Raw genomic sequence first — 15,567 nt, 5'->3', positions numbered from 1 at the left:
AGACTTACTAGAGAACATTTTTCTGATTTTGTACTTTTTCTATGAAATATTACTTTTTCATTCCATAAGATTATGTTCTTATATATGTTTTTTATTTTAATATTTTAAGGGATTTTAGATTTTTTTGTGATGTTCCTAACGTATTTATTTTTAAAAGATAACATACAAATATAGCATAAAAGAAAAATCTGAAATATATAATACTTTTTTTTATAAAAAGTAGACAAGAGTGTTATCATTTTATACATATTGTCCCATATTGTACTAGCAAATAAAGAAACATCGAATGTTCGTTCTAGAGGAAAAGAAAAAGACGATGGTGAAAAAGAGAAGTAAAGAAGTAGCCTACAAACTACGAAGGAAAGAAAGGGTAAAGACTAAGGTAGCATAAAAAGTGAGTATACCTCTCTGTAGCATGGAAAAACACGTTAGAGAAAAGGTTGGTAGCATGTTATTTTTCCAAGAAACGAGAAGTAAAATAGAGAAAAAGAACAGTTCGGTCAGCGAGAAAAGAAGATGAACGCAACCGAAAGATAGACAGGAAGTAAGAGATTGTCGACTACATCAAATTTCATCAAAAAGACAAGAATAAAAAAAAGTATTGATAATAATGCAACTTTTGACTTTAAAAATGAAAGAAAACAGAAAAAAGAGTGAGAAAAAGAGAGAGAGAGAAAGCTTAATGAAAAATAATATATTGATAAAAAGATATTTAAAAATTTATATTTGTATGATATATAGTTACTTTACTGAAATAAATTTTGATTTAAATACGGCAAAATATAATTTTATTTTTACAAATAAATCAATTAATCGCATTTCTACAAATAAATCAATTAATAAGAAAAACAATATATATTTCACAGAAACGTATATTTTGTCATCACAATTTTTTCGCAAATAAATATTGAAGAAAATATAACAATATTTGATAATATTTGCTAAATTTTCGTTCTTAATGTAACATGACAAGAGATGACATAACAAACTACAGGTTTAAAAATAAAACAAGAGAGTATGCAAAGGAGGTAAGGGATACTTGTCTCCCCTAAATTTTGGCAAGGTGAAGGAATTAAATTATAAAAATCATTTTTATGACGAAAAGTTAAACGCTCGGTAGCAAATGCGTGTCGCTCACGTTTTATTTCCTAGAAGAATTTAAAAAATTAAAGACGAAATACTTAAAAAATTTGAACCAGCAGAAGTATTAAAGCAAGAAGCTGAAACCTTTCCTCCTTTCCCAACTGAAATCGTGGATATGCCCATGAACAAGAGTAGAACAAAGAGGGTGCAGAGAAAGAAGACAGGTAAAAGGAAGCGAGACGAAGCGTGGAAAAAGAAAAACCTTTCACGAGTTTACTGGAATGGGGATAGGCTTCGGGATCTCAGGGTTAGGAACATAGCTCGAGAAAACTGTAAAGGGGAGAGAGATGGAAGGAAAAAGAACAAGCGGAAAAGGAGCTAGCTCTACTCACTGTGTGAAATCGAAGAAAAATCGTAGGAGGGTTGGAGCAAAGGGATGTGGGCGAACGAAGAGAGTCAGGAGGGCGAGACAATGGGGAGGGAGCCTTCGGAGTAAGAAAGCTGATCTCGATTCCAGAGAGATCGTCAAGAGACGCACATATCAAACAGGTAGTATATAAAAATTTACGAATTTTTTCAAGTTTTATCAAATGTTTCATTTTCACTATAATTTTTATACACTTTTGCTAGATCCGAAGATGTAATTGCAAAAATAAATATTCAAAAAGTACTTAAAAATACGAGACAACAACGTCTGCGCAATTTGTATAAGAAAATAATAATGTTAAACTTATTGTAATCAGTAAACTTTCAGTAACTTAATCTTCATACGTCTTAGAGAGTGATTCCTTGACATTGTTTTTATATTATACTTGAAAATGTTTTAACTTTAAATAGTGTTTAAAAGATGTTGAACATTTTAGTTTCAAATGTTTTGTGTTTTAAATCTAAATGCGGTTAAAAATTAAACAAATTTAAGTATGTAAAACAAGACGACAGAAATAAAACATTTTAATATATCTTAAAATTAAGTTCTAACTTCTTTCTATAATGAAATTGAATATTATAAATCAACTTTTCGTCATTGCTTACACATAGACATGTGTATACAAAGCCTGTGCATACAAAGAGAAGCAATAAAAAGCATTTCTTAAATTTCCCTTTTCTCATACCTCAGATCTGAAATAAGAAACATATATCCGTTATTGCGTATGTTTGACAGCAGCAACATTTCGCGCAACAATATTTTGCAAGGTATTTTGAAAATTTTCAAAAGTGACGCTTCACGCGCCGTTGAGGGACGGATTCCTCAACTGACTGCTGGACATCGCGCATTCGCGGGTGCCGGTCGCTCGCACAATCGCAAGTGACCGTGAAGAGGCACGACACTGTAAAATAAGGCCGCGGCGTCCATCTTTCTACTCGCGGTACCGCAAAGAAAACGGTGACCCGCCGTCATCCGCTGTACGTGCGCGCGCGCGCGCGCTCATGCATTCTACCTTGTTAGTTTGGCTCCTCTTCGAGTTCGCTCCGGTTTCTTTTTCCCTCCTCGCGTGCCGATTCACCTCGTAATGCTTGAAAAATAATCCCCGGTCCGCGGACTCTCTCGAGGAACGCCGGCGCGGCGATTGTTCCGTGACGGCGCGATTAACGTACGCAGTCAATTATATTGATACGGTACATGTCCGTCGGACGATGTACCGGGCGACGCGCGTTTCGCGGTGTCGCGTCGTTTGTTTTCGAATTAACCGACGGAAATGGATTTAAGGATTTAGTTCGCCGTCTTCGATCCCGGATAAAAGGAAATGTTCGGTAAAAGCGCGAAAAAAAAGACATCTAACTTTCGAGTGTTAACATCGAAAGATTGAAGCGAGATCCGTAATCGCCAATCTTAACTAACGTTTTGCCCTTTAAACGCAAGATATCGTTTCACCGTTTCTACGCAACAATATGAAATAGTAGACCAAAAATGCACGAACGTTTTATTCGATACGTGCAAGTATCGAATAAAGCTAATGTCGCTAAGCTAAATGTTGTTTCAGGAAAAATAGCGCCTTCGGAATATCCAGGTACATACATGCAAAGTTCCAATTATAAAACAAGACGCGTCAAAGCGATGAAATGGTGGTTCTTGTCATCTCACGTAACCTCCGAAATCTCGTTTGCCACCCTGATATTTTCCTTAAAGGAACATCGTTTATTTGTGCCACGCAAATAAACATCTTCGCTCTATACGCATCTGAGGTCGGAGCTGCATCAATCTGCCTGGGATGTTTCATATGGATGTCATTCGCGTACGCGATTTTTCTCGATCTGAAGGCAATGCCGAACGCATGGATAAGCTGACGCGCGTGTGTGTTGATCGATGCGAAAGGTCACCATGACCGTTGCACGCGTGATCAATCGGTGGAGAGAGAAGGGAGAGAAAAAACAGAAAGAGAGAGAGAGAGAGGGAGGGAGGTAGGTAGTCTCTCCCCCCTCTTTCCCCGATGCTCGTTCTGGATTCTGTCCGGACAGATCGACGACACAGATCGGCCTGTGTCACGCGCCTTCACCAAATATCCGCGGAGATGCGGAGGGTCGATTGGGCGCGGGTGGAAGAGAATCTGTCCTACACGCCAGATCCCAGCTGTAGATTATTCTCGGCGGTAGACACGCAGGAGTGCCCGTTTGTTCGTTCGTTCGTTCGTTCGGTAGGCCGTATAGAAATACACATTCTAATCATAGAAAATTCCTTTAACAGAGCAGAGTGAGACACCGGTGGCGAGGGAGGGCGGGAATCCCATGCAGTGGAGGAAGGCACGAGAGGAAGAGTTAACAGGGGAGATAGGGATGAACGGAGAAGGGCGCACCCCTACCAGAAATTTCAGCGAGGAGTCAAGACTGGGAGAGGCCAGAGGGGGTATTTATAGCCACGTCTTCGTCGTCGTCGTCATCATCGTCGTCGTCGTCGTCGATCGGTCGTCGAGGACGACGATGACGACGAAGCTGTAAATATCAACCCCTCCAGCCTCTTCTTCTTCTTCTTCTTCTTCTAGTTTCTTTCTCCTCGCTGTCGTAAGTGAGAAAGAAAAAGAAAGAGAGAGAGAGAGAGAGAGAGAGAGAGAGAGAGAGAGAGAGAGAGAGACAGAAGGAGAGAGAAAAAGAGAATCATCCTCTTCCCGATCTTATCTTTCTCTTTTACTCAATGCTCTTCCTCATCTCACCTCCCGTCTCCGTTACTCTTCCTTCTCTCATTCTTCGCCTTCTCGCTTGCTCGCTTTAAGGCGTCTTTCTTTCGCCCTCCGCGGCGCGTTCCGTTTCCCCCTTCCCCCCTCCTCCCACCCTCTGTCCGTCTCATGTACATCCTCCTTCTCTCTCCTTCTTCATCTTCTTCGCCCTCCTTACCTCCGTATGGCTCATGCTCGTACGCCTCTATTCTACAATATGTATTTAAAATAGCTGCATGCTGCAAAATAACTGAAATAGCCGTGAAGGGTCGATGATCCCCGCGACTCCTATTTCCTGGAAGAAGCCGCATCACCACGGATTTTCGACGTCGCTGACGGCCCTGTCGCCACCGCGCTCTCGCCACGTTCCTTCGAAACGCTATTTGTCGTCCGCTTCACCTCGAGCTTGCGGCGCACCGTTGACCCGACATTCGATATCGAGGTCGAACGTCCTCATTGTCGTAACGGGCATAATATACAGAAGGTCGCCTGTCGCAGGAGAATGCGATTACGCCGCTGTAACGGCGCACTCGAGCAATGAGTATCAAACGTGTTTTCATATTGAAATTCCGGATGGCCTATAAAATTATTACAATCAATTGAACAAAAGTAATATAAAACTTATCGCGAAAATAAAATTTTTTGCGAATAAAATATCACGGCGATACTCTCAGTCCCGAATCAGTTTCATACCTCTCGTTGTTCGGCAATAACATCACCTCTATCGAGCATCGATGCTTGATCGATGCTTGTAATTAATTTCAAACACTCGTGTAATTTTATTTAAAAAAAAAAAAAAAAAAAGAACGATATGTCATGTAAATGTATGTCTCAACTGCCATTGCTTATCAGTTTTCCCAAAATTCTGAAAAAATAATAACATTTAATCTATTTTATTCTTTAACCCAGCGCAAATAAAGAGAAGATTGAAAATTCATTTAATTCGAAAATATTAACGTTAAGAAACTTTGTGCAATAAAACATGAAATTTTTATTACAGGCACTAAGTTTTAATGAGCAATAAAGAATGTTAAAAACATCGCGGATTTCTCATTCGGGAGGGATAAAAATGGAAATACGAAAAACTGCCTTGCTAATAACGAGAATTATCGTTATCTCCTTTCAAAAGCGTTAAATCATTTTAAATAAGACATACGCGATTTTCGCGGAATGAAATGGGGAGGGGGAGGGGAGGGATGACCTTTATGTCCCGTGCACCTGAGAGGAGAGGAATTCGCGCGGCGCTCGTCGCGCGCCACGGCTCGCGAGATTTGTTGCAGCACTTGCAGCGGCCGCAGCAGCATGTGACTACCGCCGCTGCTGCTGGCACAGCCTTGACATTGGTCACGTTGCATTTGCTTCGCGGAAGGTTCCCGAGTGAGATGCGTCCGGCTGCCCACACGGCCCCGACGTTTATTGCGGACACATCGAAGTGTCGCGGTACAACAACGTGCGTCGTTGTTTCGGCGACCACGCGCGAAATATTACAACATCGCCCTGAAGTACCAAATGCCGAACAGCGTTTCGGCATATAGAATGGACCGTCTAATCAATAATATTCCCTCCTTCTTTCTTTCCTCTTTCTAACGCGCGACCACGTGCCGACAACAGAATACCTTAGAAATTGTGGAGCACTTCGATGCGGGAACGACCTGACACATTATCGTCATCTCTTTGTCATTTATGAGTATAGCATACGCCCCCGTACAAATGACGCACAAAGTACACGAAAATGCGTCCTCGTCCGCAAACACGGGGACCCCTTTTCATTCACAACTGACGTCAATTGCGCTGCGCGTGCCTGAAATCCGGCAGATTTGCGCTACATTACGTAATGGATCGTTTTGCCTGATAACGAGTACATGACGTAAATTCTTTTCTTCTTTTTCTTTTTTACATATCTTATATATGTATTTACCGTGAATGAAGCCAACAACACGTAGCTCGGACAGAATCGATTATACCGAGACATTCTTTGACAAAACTTTCGAAGTCGATTTTCGCGTAATTAAAATTCCAGGACACAAGTTTCGAATGGCGTGATTATAAATGAAAAGTTTTCTGCAAACTAATTCTCGATTGGCAATAAAGTGAAAACAATTTCTTTCTCTCTCATTTGAAATTGAGTATAAAATAAATAACTTTCCGCTAAATTTCTTTTCAATAACTTATTCATCACGTTTACAAATATTGTTATCATAGAAAATGTCATAACTAATAATTACTTCACAGAGTTATATTGGCCTGACAAGAATTGATTAGGCTAATGCACAAAACCATAAAATTGTTTTTACCTCGTTTGACAGTGAGGATTCAATTCCTCACAGTAGCAAACACACGACGTCGATACCGATCAATAATGTTGTGTGAACAGTCTCGACGTTCGATATCGGTCCGATAATTAGCACGCAACTCCTGTCTCGGTGCTTTTATACTAGTTTACGATTTATAGTTATCGTTTATGTTAAATAGTGATAATATTAAGAATGCAATTTATCATAAATGTTATTATTAATGTATTAAATGTATTTCAATACTTTAAATGTTCCTTAAATATTTCAACACTTTCATGTCGATATTTACCCTCGAAAATCAATAGTTTATTACAATGAACAATACAAGCTTTTTTTAGTTCCCGCAAGTCTATTACAATTTCCGATTGAATATAAGACATTGTGAAAAGACAAGATAAAAGATATATTTTTTATTAATATTTATCAAATTATTAACGTTTAATATACTTAGGGCCGATTGTTCCGACTTTTTGGTATATATGTCTGTTTTTATTTATTTAGAAAAAGAATGAAGATTGACACATGCTTACTTGATAGATAAGTTTATCAAGAAGTTGAAACAATCGACCCTTAATAAATAACATTGATATAATTAAAAAAAAAAAACTTTTATTCCTACTGTTTGAATTAAAAGGAAATCTCCAACGTCTTCTTTCAATGTCGGACAGTTTTCTATCTAGAATTCTTTCGCGGGAAATTCTCATCCGCTTTCATACAAATCAATCTCGTGCTGACGTGATGTCCCCGGCGCCGTAGCTCGTCCTCCTTCTTCGCCCTCGCTAAGCTAAAGAAAAAAAGTCACCCTCGTAAAATCGATCCGGGTCTCTCTGCGGGGACTACCAGAGAGGCACCAGACATCTACGACCCGTCGTCGCCCTCGCTGTCGTCGGGTTGACGTAGCCGGCAGGGCGCGAACAGAGTCGCGCATTGTACTGGACTCGAGTGCGCGTCTCTGGCTCCAGAGCGCTGGGAATGGTTAAGCGATAATAATAACAGTACAAATTTTTGGAATAGTTTATACCACGCCGCGCGCACGAGCAGGGAGCAGGACGCAGGGAGAGGGAATCGCTGAGTTCAAGAGGGGTCGGGAGGGAGGGAGGGAGAGTCGAATAGGGGACGAAGAAGGAAGAGGCGGCGGAAGGAGAGCAGGCAGAAAGAAAGAAAGAGGCAAGAGGACGAAGAAGGAGGAAAGAACAGAGGAGAGAGAGAGAGAGAGAGGAACGAGAGAGCGAGTCGAGGGAGACAAGACGAGATGATATGGAGAGACGCTCCGTGCCCTCGTACACGAACGGTCGATGAGAATGCTCGGTGGGGGTGGACGAGGAGGAACAGGGAGCAGGACGAGAGTGCGGGAAGGCAGAGGGAGGCAGGAGGAGGGTGAGGTTGAGACGCGCGAAAGGAGCCGCCGATAGAGAAGGAGGAGGAAAGAAGAGGAATGACTACGGGAGGGTGGCCGTGGGGCAGGGGACCCGCGATCGCTCGCTCGCTCGCTCGCTTGCGCGCGCGCGTGTGGCGAGAGACAAGGGGGCGAGAGAAGCCGTCGGGTGTGAGAAGGCGTGAGGGGGAGCACGGCGGGAGGGAGGCAAAACGAGGAGGCGGAGGGCAAGCCGGTGAGAAGCGCAAAGGGGGAGCCAAGTGAAGCCAAGTGAAGTGAAGTGGGGCCGCGGGACGGACGCGGTGGCATTGACCCCGTATAGTAAGTAAGGTAATGTGAACAGCTAGCGCTGCTCCTCTCTCTCTCTCTCTCTCTCTCTCTCTCTCTCTCTTTCTCTTCCCCTCCTTCTCCTCCGTGTCTTTCTTTCTACCTCCGTCACTCTCGTCTGTCTTTCTCATCGTTCTCTCTCTCCTCTCCATTCCGGCCAAAGGGTTCCCATCGGGATATTGTTCGGCTCGTGGGTACGGAAGGGTGACCTCAGGGTGGACAGCGATCTCGAGAATCGTTTATCGAGCGGCCCAGGTCGAAAGTAGTGCGCCGGATCGATATCGATCCTGGTCCGCGCTCCTATGCGCGCACACGCGCGCGCGCGCGCGCACGCGAGCGAACGGCCACGATGGGATCACGATTGTTCCGCGATCGTGACACGCAAATTCGGGACGCTCTCCCGATGCGAGAAGCCGAGATGACCTTGGACATCGGTGAGGAAACGCAAGCGTCGCATTCGCGGCTCCATTGTTTCCCCCTCCGTGGCGGCGAGCGGTTCTCACAGGATATCGCTCATTCCGTCGTAGGTATGCCAGACCGGAAGCTGACCTCCGTGCATTTTCACGGCATCGCCACTCGTATCGAAAATTTGCGTTTGCGAGGGTTCGTCCGTTTTTGCTGGCTTTATTCCCAACGAGGTATCAATCGCGCGCTACATGGATTTCATAAACGAAGTAGAACGACGGGATTGGGAGATTGACCTTGACTTTATTGCGGAAATATTCTTATTTCCACTCAGTTTACGAGTGATTCCCACGAAATGCATCGCTTGCATAGCTGCGCGTGTTAAACTTTTAAAACGATTATCTCTGGTACCGTTCGACTTTTATAAAAAGAAATGTTTCTCCAATTAATATTCCATATTGCAACTCGTATAATATCGGAGTAAGATTTCTCCATGTAAAATTCTTTAACACAAAATTATTTATTCATTCTTTTAACCGGAGATTTTACCCGACAATCGTGAAAATCACAGCAACTGATTAACTTTAATTATTGTTGATCAATTACCATTGCTGTTACTGTCAGTTCTTATCAGGTAAAAAATAAAAATCTCCGCAGATTTAATGAAACATCTAATCAACAAAAACTGAATCATCAGGGTTAATATGAAGTAGAAATGTGAATCATCGATCTTGCTCGATCGCCACGAATGTCCGGAAGGACATCGAACGACCTCGGAAAATATCAGGGCAGCGTTAAGCCCGTTCGATGACCTTCGACCGAACGAGTAGACCATTTACCGTGCAGAAACTCATTCTCGATGATATTACTCTAGATTATTAAATGGCTCGTTAAATTTTATAAATATCACTGAAACAAATTCACATACGCAGTTCGTAAAATTATTTTGAAAAAAAAAATCAAGACGTTACAAATTATGTTCTAGGATATAAACATCATTCTAAAAAATATAACTTTTTTTTCTCTTAAAATCGATATTTTCGAGTATAATTTCCATAATAAAGAGCTTTTTATGTCGTACTTAGTAAAAATGTGTGACTCTCATTAATACAATATAAACGTCATCCAGACACACAATGTAAATTAACAAGAAAAGCGACAGTAGATATAAGAGCGACATAAAAGTCGGAGATTGGTATCAAACGACGCTAGTTGCTGTTATAACGTATCAGCGATCTCTGTTCGCGGCACAACCTCGAACTTTCCATCCGTGGGACTCCGTTTTCGCGATCGCCGAGTGACACTCTCGAATGCGAATGCGACTCTCGACGGAAGTTTCCCACGAGACTATCCCGCTCTTTGGAGGAAACACCACGTGACCGACGGTAACTTTACAACCAGTACTTAATCCACGCTCGTCCTAAATCGCTAACAACGTCACGCGAATGCAGTGTGTCATCCGGAACGTGTACGTTGCTAAAGCGTCAATGTCACGCGACGCCTCGAAATTAATGGTACAGAAGCAATTATCCATATTAAAACCTTTCTGTCATATTAATTATTAAATCTTAATTTTCATATTCTTAAGGTTGAAATTTGACTACGAAAAAACATCTTTTGCATTTTTTTTCATTCTAATTAACGAATTAGCAGCTAGAATTCATTACGCAGTTTTCAAAACCCGCACATTATATTTAAAAAAAAATTAATAAAATTATTTTTTTAAAATCCATAAAAAGTTTTTTATATGTAAAATAAAAATAAAAATAAAAATTTCATTATTATAACAAAACATAAAATTTCTGGTTCTTCACTAGCAATAAGAAAGAGAAAGAGAGAGAGAGAGAGAGAGAGAGAGAGAGAGAGAGAGAGAGAGAAATAAATTTGATTCGCTCCTTAGATATCAGAGCCTACACGTGCAGCTTACAAAAATAGTATAATTAGATTTTATTTGGTGTTAATTCTAAATGCCAAGGCTGAAACACGGTTTGACGTGACACGCGCGTCAATTTTAACGAAGTCTTTTCCTCTTTACATTGAACTTACGCCTCCCCCTTTCGACTTAAGACGATTGATATCCGCGTCTTAGGAGCAGCGCGAGCGGGAGACACACCGGCAACGGGACCAATCTCACCGGTATGCGCTGTTACCATCGTCGTGGTCGTCGTCGTCGTCGTCGTCGTTCACCGAGTGCACGATTCCTGCATTAAACGCGGCCGCAAAAGACAGGAGGAACGAGGAACGAATAGCGCTAACCGCCGCGCCACCGGGACGGCCGAACGTTCCGCGCAAGTAACGCATACCGGTACACTTACGACGTCGCTATCCGCCGCGCTACGCACACGCATGCACGCGCGGGATACGCGTCCTTACGCGAAGAGAGCGAATGATGCATGCGTCACGTGCGAGCGGCACCGCGCATACCAGGAAGATATCTCGCCGGACCCGCGGGAGCGCCGCGGCCATATGTACGATACGGTGCAAGGTGGACGACACCGCGCCGCGTTCGAGATATTCCAGAGGTCGAGAGCGAAGTCGAGGGAGCCCGAATGCGAGAATCAGGTAGTTCCATTAGCTCGTTAAGGTACGTCCGTACCTTCAAATTATCGTGCTAATTGTACCGTGGCCTCTGTCTTAACGCGCGGCTATCGTTGCCCCGAGAACGACTTACGAACTCCCCGCGTATAACGAGCACGCACAACGGAAAATATTTTTCCTTCTTCAAAACTCCCGCGAGCTCCTCTGGACATATGGTCCAAGTTCGAGTTTCGCTCAACTCGCATCACTTGCGTCGCGATTTATCGTATCGTAATATTTGTCGATTAAATAAAAATTGAATTTCTGTTACGCTCGTGTATACGTATATTTCTTTGTTTCTTAATAAATTTTGTACAATTTCTTTAGATTTAATAAGATTTCTTAAGAACGACGGAACATATGCTTCGGAATAGTCGAACGAAACTGTTTTCAAACCTAAAGAAATCTTTCTCTCTCAGTGTAGGAAAAGAAACTCCCTTCGCACGAGAATTTCATCATTAAAATGTATTTAGATTTATGTATTTTGCTCTCTTGAGCTTGTGCAAGAGATGAGTTTTTTTTTATACATTTCAGTATAAAAACGTGCATTCGTATGGCTGAGATATCAGTCGCGAGCGTGAAAATGTCTATTCGTATGCATTTTAAAGCTGCGAAACCTTTTTCTCGCACAAGATACGGTAAGTATACAGTTCGTGCCTCGAAGCAAAGTTCCGGTATGCAACCGGCACACAGCGGCGGACAGTTAGTAGCGATGCAGACGCAGGCACGACATTGCTCGGCGTTGCTTAAAATCATCGGGTCCGGCACGCCGCGCCGGCATGGCGTGGCGTGGCGTGGCGTGGCGTGGCGTTTTACGATGCGTTCGAAACCTCACGCGTCACCTCCGTCGGCCGACCGGCGGGACTTTCACTTTGTTCTTTCTCGAAGTGCGCGGCCGTATATCCGATTGTTCAGATTTCAATAACCCCGCGCTTACGTGGCGGCCGAAACGTACGGCCGGAACGCGTACGTTTAGCGAGGCGCGCGCGTTGGAATGTGTGTGTATGTGCGCGCGCGCGTGTGCGTATGTATGTATGTGTACGTGTATGAGTCGCGCGGAATGATGTAACCGCGTTCCACGCTCTATGCGACCGCATGAGACAGCAGGGGTGGTCAACGAGTCGGTCGTAATCGACTGCCCGGCCGATCTCGAGTCTCAAAGCGACTCTCTGCTGCGTGAACGCTTTGCACACCTTTGCGCGATGTTGCAAAATTATTATACTTTTTAAGATATTGTAGATTAAATATTATTTACATTTTATTTTATTTCGGTTGAAATGTAGCTTGGAAGAATTAATTTCTATCGTCTATTTTCTAAGATCGAGAGCTGTCGGTCATTTTACAAGTACGCGTGTACAATATTTGTTAACTTCGAGATTAAATAAAATTTTTTTGTTTACTAACGAAAACGGGAACATTTATTATATAAAAATAACGAAGCCTCCTCACGATCGAACTGTTAAAGTTAATTAATTCAGTTACAAAATGTTTCGGTCTTAATTTTGGGTCGCTTTGAAGTAACGATTTAAGAAATTCAAGCGGTTATCGAAACAAATCCATGCTTTGTGCCAGCAGTTTCATACTTCACTCACTGGAAAATAAGGATCATGAAATAAAGTTGACAAGAGGAAAAACTATGGCAAGACTTTTTACATTATTAGTTGACAAAATATTAAAAGATTAACTCATTAGGATTATTTCTAGCTTCAAAGTTTCTCCCGGACATGCACTCCCAAAAACATCGCGTCTCTCACCCGCTTATCTCTCATTATATCGCCCGCACATTATAAACCTGATACAGTCACGATCGTTATTGACCGGGCTTATCTGAAACGAGCGCGCGCGCGCAAGGGATGTCGCGTGTCACGGTGCCGTTTTGGAGCCGCCACATCCCGCGCCGCCTTCCGCTCGTCGTAACGTAAACGTAAACGCCGCGGTTGCGAAAGACGAAACGGAGTGGCGTAACGGAGCTGGAACGCGCGCGTAAGAGAGAGAGAGAGGGAGAGAACGAGACGAACGAGAACGCGCGTTAGTAACTTTCTCGGCGGAGATCGAGGACCGCGTGTAACGCGCGCGCCGCTGCCGTTTCCGACGAGTTTACGACACGATAACGCCGGGACACGTGGATCAGGAGGCCCGTAAGCCGCCCGCGCGGCACGGAAAATCGAGACATCCGGCAAGGACGACGGGCAGTCCGACTTGGAAATTTAAACAACGGCCGCGTGCGCGCGCCTCCGCCCGCACCTGTGTATACCTGCGTGTCACGCGCACGCACACGCGCGCACGGCTATGTCGGCTATGGCGCAACCTTGAGGATCGAGAGTATATCTCTGCCCCCGCGAGAATAATAACTCTGCGCTCCTCTCGTCTTCTCGTTAATTCCCGACGTGTCCTTAAATCGCGCCTTTTTCCTTCGCGCGCGCGCGCGAAAGAGAAAGAGGGAGAGAGAGAGAGAGAGAGAGAGAGAGAGAGAGAGAGAACTACATTATTGCCGAACGCAGAGACATTCACACCGCGCGCAATCAATAGATCCCTGTAATAGAATTATTTCGACGTTGACATTAACAATATCCAATCGGCGCGGCCGTAATTGTATTTAATTGGAGCAATTAAATTAGCTAAATGTCAATGCATTCCTCACTTGGAAATTATCGAACGTAATGATACTTGATGTTACCGCCGTTTGATTTCGATCGCGATATTATCGTCCCGTTTAACGTCACGGTCCCGCCGCGGAAGCCGCTACACGTGCCGGTCCTAATTAAAAGCGACGGAGAAGATTCGGGATACGCTTATGCAAGTCCTAACGTATCCCAAAGTCAGAGTTCTGCCTACGAATAATCGGAGAAAACGTTGTCACGTGGCGTCGCGCCGCGTTTCGACCTGAGTCTTCTCCCTTCCCCTTCCCTCCCCCCCCCCCTCCCTCTTCCCCGCCCTTCCTCGCCGTCGGTATCCCGGAGGAAGCCTGACTTCTTGAGGTCGAGGAATTTAATAACGGACGAGGTCGAGTTGCGCCGCCGGTGCGCGCGCGCGCACTTCTCCGTGGAACGGAGCAACCTCGTGTTGGTGACCAGCGGAGGTTGCGCTCATTCATAGGAATTTTACAGGTTGTCAGGCAGGTTTGACCGGCCTTTGTCATGGGAGCGACGCGCGGCGGAGGTGAGCCATCCCGTATAGTGAGAGACAGGAGAGAAAGAGGAGAGAGAGGGACAGAGAGCGAGACATCCGTCTCTTCTCTCTAGCCGGCGAAGCGCGGCGACCAAAAACACGGATGAATTTAGACGTTGTCGCGCATACCTACGCATATACCTGCGCCCACCTACGCATCTCTATCTACCTGCGGTAGATAGACGCGCTGGGCTCCCGGCGACCTGTGCCGAGAGTTTCACCTCGGCGTTGTTTCACCGCCGGCGCCGCCGATCGATTCCGGCCGATCGGGGTTTTAGCACACCTTTGTTGTGACATACGTGAGTAGAGCGGCGGCGGCGGCGGCGAACTCGCACTCGTGAGAAAGAGAAAGACACGGTCGGCCGACCATGAGGATCAGTGGCGAATCAAATAAGATAATCGCGTCGTTCGGACTTCGCCTTCGTATATGTGGACGATACGTACTGCACCGATGGAGAAGTCAGTCACAGTCTGCATGGAGATAGAGACCTATATTCTTGCCGCACGTTTTCGCTCGCTCGCTGGCGTACGGCAGCCTAATTCTGACAATAATGAGTTTCAGCTCGATAAATATGAAGATCGCGCGAAAACAAGTGTAGTTTAAGAGGCAAATCCCCAAGTTCAACAATACTAACATTAATATTTTGCGTATCAATTGTCACGTTGTCGAAAGAAATATTTTAAAAGTATAGAATTGTGAACGTTGATATCAATAAGCTTTCGTATCGATGTACTTTCTTCTCTGCTTTAGATTTTTTTTTTTTTTAGATTGCGTATGTAAACTATAAGACGACTTATACCTTCTTTAATAATTTCTAATTTATTTTTTTTCTTTGCTTATTATTTTATTTAAAATTGAAATAACATCTGTTTTTTTGCAATTTAATCATTTGGAAATTATTTCTTAAATTAAATGACATTTTTTTATTAACAGTAGCAAAATATAAAAGTCGTCGTCCCTCTAATCTCGTATGTCATAACAAAAGTGCGCTAAAATAGAATAGTCACATTTTAATATGTTTAAAATCATCTTGAGGTCAACATATCCTACATGGTTAAATTTATTTTTTATAAATTACAGTATCACGTTAATAAAAACATGTTATCTCATTTTTTGAAAATGTCGACAATGTTAAAATCTCGTGAAATAATAAACCTAAAAAATTATTATTACAATATTTGCCCCTTT

The 15,567-nt window shown here is 43.5% G+C and overlaps 1 long non-coding RNA gene across 1 annotated transcript; it reads left to right on the top strand.

Annotated features, from left to right (window-relative positions):
* Nucleotides 1-769: 769 nt before the first annotated feature.
* Nucleotides 770-5,014, top strand: LOC118644538. The gene is made up of 2 exons (XR_004962313.1): nt 770-1,632; nt 1,714-5,014. It is a non-coding gene; the product is annotated as an uncharacterized LOC118644538 (long non-coding RNA).
* Nucleotides 5,015-15,567: the final 10,553 nt, after the last annotated feature.

This window comes from Monomorium pharaonis, chromosome 2 (genome assembly GCF_013373865.1).
Source record: "Monomorium pharaonis isolate MP-MQ-018 chromosome 2, ASM1337386v2, whole genome shotgun sequence".
Taxonomy (NCBI): domain Eukaryota; kingdom Metazoa; phylum Arthropoda; class Insecta; order Hymenoptera; family Formicidae; genus Monomorium; species Monomorium pharaonis.
Note: the sequence above shows the minus strand (reverse complement) of the source record. Positions and strands in the feature narration are given on the sequence as shown.